This window comes from Raphanus sativus, chromosome 5 (assembly GCF_000801105.2).
Source record: "Raphanus sativus cultivar WK10039 chromosome 5, ASM80110v3, whole genome shotgun sequence".
NCBI lineage: Eukaryota > Viridiplantae > Streptophyta > Magnoliopsida > Brassicales > Brassicaceae > Raphanus > Raphanus sativus.
The window spans coordinates 28,340,553-28,345,740 of NC_079515.1; the positions used below are offsets into that span (position 1 = coordinate 28,340,553).

Below are 5,188 nucleotides of genomic sequence, written 5' to 3' on the forward strand. Positions count from 1 at the left end.
TCACCATTTTTTCTTTTCGAATTCGTGTTTTTGCAGTGCCATCATAGCGATAATGGGCGGGACGATACTTTGAAATAACAACATACTAGGTTAAGACCCGTGCCTTGCACGGGGTGAGATTACTTTATAAAGCTACATATAATGTACATATATAATTTGCGTGGAGCGATTAATACTCTAATACATAATATAAATTGCAGTAGTATAACAGGGATTAAACGTAAACAAAAAAAGAAAGAAACAGAAATCAAGTTTGAGATAATAGTGTTTCTTCGGGCCTGTGGCAAAAACTCGATGGGCTTTTGGAAGAAAGCCACTTAATGATTGTGGTTCACAAAATAATATACACAAAAGTGTTCAATAATATTAGCATCCGGCAATTTAAGAATGACCGTAAAAAAGCCATTTGCTCGCAAGCTTTACTACTATGTATATGGCCCAGTGTATTCAGATGTTACTTAAGATCCAATATGAAGCCCATTCGATAAACACAAACTCTTATTTGTTTTGCAAAATCACAATCTAGTCCCTTCCAAAAAAAAAAAAAGAATACACCAGAAAACGCGAATTTAGGGTTCTTCGTGAAATCCTTCTTTACTCGATCTTAATGGTGTAGACGGTAGAGGGTTTAAAATTAACTAAACATCTCGAATGTAGAGGTTACTGTCTAAACGGAGATGTGTATTTGTTACCTGCTTACAAAGTCGTCATAGAAGAGTAGTAAGGTAACAATCGTCCTATTTTAGTCCATTAGGTTGTGAGATTCGTTTGGATTCGGTTATGAGATTCGTTTACCATATCATCCTTCTGTTGATTCGTCGGCCAATCTTTAGTTCTGACAGTTGATCTGAGTTAGATGTGTATCCATCGTGACTGTTCAATCTATATAGTCGTTTATCAGTAAAATTTATGGTGATCTTTTCTTAATTTTAGATTTGCAGATTTTGGTGTATTCGCAAGTTAGGTGATATGTGTATACTGTTTCTAATGGTAATTGTTGTAAACAGTATATGGACGGGAGAGAAAGATGAGGCTATAAATCAATCACAATCGGCTTTACATATGAAAGATAGAAAGAGAAAGGTCATAAGGAGGTGACTCACACTGATAGAAGAGACGAAATGGTTGCTTACTGAAGATACAAAGGCTTTCTCAATTCCTTGTGGCACCTACCATCAACAACAACATGCAGGCTCTAAATTGAGTATTTTCTATCCCAGGAAGGTGCCGATTGCGAAGGTATGTACTATATTAACAATTACTCTATGGTAATTGATGAAAAAATATTAATATGTTTCCTTATTTGTAGTCTAAATTGCTTAGAGTATTGACTGTGGTTCAATAAGCTCAAACAACACTTAGTTGAGTTCATGTAAGTTACATATTTCGTACATAGTATTTTAAAATTGAATAGGCCATATTAGAGTCAAATATATTTAAGTCTTTTGTTCTTAGTAATCATAACATAGAAACGTAAGAATTGAAGTTTATTAAAACAAATTGAAAACGCAAACCTTGCGAGAAGTGTGTAACAAAATGAAATAAAAACATAATAATTTTTTTTAAAAAAATGCAAGTTTTGCTGGAATAAATATAGCTGAAACGTTTCTTCAAATCATCTTCAACGACTCTAAAATGGGTTCGGTGGAATCCTGAATGTAAGATAAAAAAAAATTCGAAGATGGTAAATAAGATTTGCAAATTATATACACATCTACACGTCCACGTTTGTATAACTATTAAAGAAGTTAATACCTCAATCGGAATGCTTTAATTTCTGGAATTTCAGGCTCAATCAGAATTTTCGAGAAACCCTCAATGTTTCTAGCATGTTTGAAGCCATCTACAAATAAAATACCTTTATTAGTCGATCGGGTTTCATAAATCAGTCGCTATTATTAATAAATCCTGCATACCCAAATTTAACATACCTTCATCCCGTTCAATTTGCCAAAAATTCAAGACACATAGAACAACAGCAGTAACAGTAGAGTTCCATAAATGTAGGAATTCTATAGCCATATCACCATATGCAACACACCTAACTTCATCAAACCTATATTTAGGACATATACAGAAATATATATTATAAACACAGACTAATATATTGTTAGATTATAAAAAATATAGACCTCACCCGATATTGATCAAAGAAAAACTAATTCTATGGTTAATACCACCGTTAATTTCATCTTCATAAGCCTGAAGCTCCCCAACCCCGACCAGAGCTCCATAAAGATCTAAAACGTTTGTAACACAAATTGAAATATTAATCACAGTAATTCCTAATAATGTGATATATTAAAAACAACAATCATTCACACTATATAACTGAAATATCCCCACCTATAGAATACATTGGATGTGCAAGACCACGTAAAACGTTACGGAAGTTTTGAAAACAATAGTAGCTGGAAAATGACTTTGGTTGAACTTTTGCAATGACTGACAGATTTGTCATTTTGATCTGAAATAGGTTCTTGCTCAACCGTATCAAACCCGAAGCCCGAATCAATTTGAAATTTTTAATTTCAAACCAGTCACCTTCATCCATGGTGATTTGGTTTGGAGCTTCTATGAACTCGTATAGATTTCCCTCTATTGTAGTTCCCTGCACGAATAATAAAAAAAAAAAGAAATCAGACCAAAACGCATATTAATAAACAAACCTCATCAGAAACCCAAGTATGTTACACTATCATTAGACAGTATATTAAAGTATCGTTTCTTACTTTCTGATCAGCAAAAACCATGGCTGATTTCTTTAACATTGTACCAGTTATTGTGACCCATTTGCTTATGAGGGTAACACAAACAGCAGGCTCATGGACGTCGCGATCCAGGTCAGCCAGGAAAGTGTGTACCGAAACCATCACCGGAAGATACCAAAGAATACAAAGGATATAAGGTTAGTTTTTCAAGTATATTGATTCTATTTAGTCTGAACAGCTTACACATATATAGCATATTGGTGAAGCTGCAATTAGTAATTCGTTTAATGACATTTATTAAAGAAATCCCAATCACAGAAATTTAGGATATTGATTGATTTTTTGGAGCCTTATTTCCGTAAATAAGACAGTCACTTCGAAATGATTGAATATATATTTACTGTTAGAATCTATTCATTTTGGGTGGGTAAAGTAACAATTGATTTTGGCTTCCGTTTTTTGAGCATCATCAAAAATAGCCTCCATTGATGATTAAATGCAATTACTGCAGGGAAATCATGCCAAATCCGCCACCGTGGTCATCTCTTAAAAGATAAGTAAATAGACCATCATATTGTTTATTAGATTTTATATACGATTATACACAGCCACCAAATACTAAAACTCATATTATATAGTCAGCTCTAACCCCTGCATCTATGTTTTTTGCAGGGCACAAAACCCCGGAGATTTTAACAACACGGAGTTTTTATATTTACAATCCGAGGGAAGGTATGATGGTCTATTCGACTGAATAAAAAAGATATGTAAACTCTCCATGCAATAAATGTCAATCAAATAATCCAGCACATGTAGGTAGAATAGTCTCGTGCTCTATATAGTTTACGTAATTAATTTCTTTACATATATACACTGAGATTTGCTGGACTAAATTGAGAGACCGCGAATTAAATTATTATTTTAAGATTTCAAAAATGTTTCTGTAGTAATAAAGAAGGGATGTTTATTTGACTCTCACTATTTTTGCTGTGTATATTACTAACAGGACTGAGAAAGCTACGAACGCCAAATTCAGTTGCACCACCGGTCACATATGCCCAAACATGTAAGACTCCAACAAATTATTTTTTTAACCAAAAAAATGAAAACTGCATTAGGTCTGAACATATGAAAAGAGTAGTACTAAAAACTTAGATAATTCAAATAAATATGAGTCTTTCTTAAGCTTATAACCTAGGATAGGTGAAACGAAGTAAACTTGAGATGATTTCTACTCGGTTGCCGTGTGCTCCTTCACTGATTGTCCTTGCGAAATACATAACCAGGATATAATGATTAATTTATTAAAAGTCATTGCTTATTATACCATAATACGTAATTATTAAACCGTTGTATCTACTTACAAAATAGCTACGACAGATGTTACCTTGCAACCAGTAATATACGAATGAAAGCCTTCGCAAAAATCTGTGAAACATGTTAGTACAACGTCAACACTTCGGACAAATCATCAAACGAAAGCATAAACAATATTGGGTTTGAAAACACTAACCGTGAATTTAAGGCAACAATCGGACATAGACATAAGAACTACTCTTCATTGCTTTTATCAAACAGATTCTGAAAAACTTCCTTGAATACTACATTCATGGTTGACTCTTGGGGTTTTCCGTCTTTGTCAGTTATCAATATCTTCAATCCTTTCCTTGACTTAACCCTTGACACAGCCACATATAGTTGACCATGTGAGAACACAGGTCTGGGAAGAAACAGACCTACATTAGATAGTGTTTGTCCCTGGCTCTTGTTGATAGTCATAGCAAATGCAACTTTTAGTGGAAATTGCCTTCGTCTCATCTTGAACGGAAGCTTCGTATCTGATGGCTCTATCAAGATTCTGTGTAAAAACACCGTCTCCCCAGCTCGCTTTCCCGTAATTATTTTGGCTTGAAGAATATGTTTAGCCATTTGAACAATCTGCAACCTTGTTCCATTGCATAATCCTTCAGTCGGATCGATGTTTCTCAATATCATCACCGGTGTACCAATCCTAAGCCTTAGAGCATGGTTAGGTTAAATCTTTTAAGAGATGACCAATCATCACCGGTGTACCAATCCTAAGCCTTACGAAATTTAAATATATTGGTTTGTGGCGACTTTTCAGAAAGTGAATATCATTCTTTATATAGAGTCTTCCACGGTAGCTTGGTTATTATTCTCAAATTAAAAGCATAAATCATGGGAGATTCCAATTTGTCACTCACGCAAAAGTCGAATAAGGAAATGTTATAATTTTGTATTACCATATATACTGAATCACCTATAAATTAGAATAAATGTCAAAATCATTGGCGGAATCATATCAAAAATGATGGCACAAACAAATCCTTACATATATGGACAGTTTTATAAATATAATCTTATTGCCATGTAAACGTTTACAGATTAAAACCGCGAGATATGGTTTTATTGTGTCATTTAAAACTATAGGGATTTTCTATGTTTGATTCGCTGGG

General features: G+C 33.9%; 1 long non-coding RNA gene across 1 annotated transcript; it reads left to right on the forward strand.

The window, feature by feature from the left end:
- The first annotated feature begins 543 nt into the window (after positions 1-543).
- On the forward strand, positions 544-4,591 carry LOC130512697 (uncharacterized). The gene is made up of 5 exons (XR_008946271.1): positions 544-725; positions 1,008-1,239; positions 2,780-2,908; positions 3,223-3,443; positions 3,718-4,591. It is a non-coding gene; the product is annotated as an uncharacterized LOC130512697 (long non-coding RNA).
- The last annotated feature ends 597 nt before the right edge of the window (positions 4,592-5,188 follow it).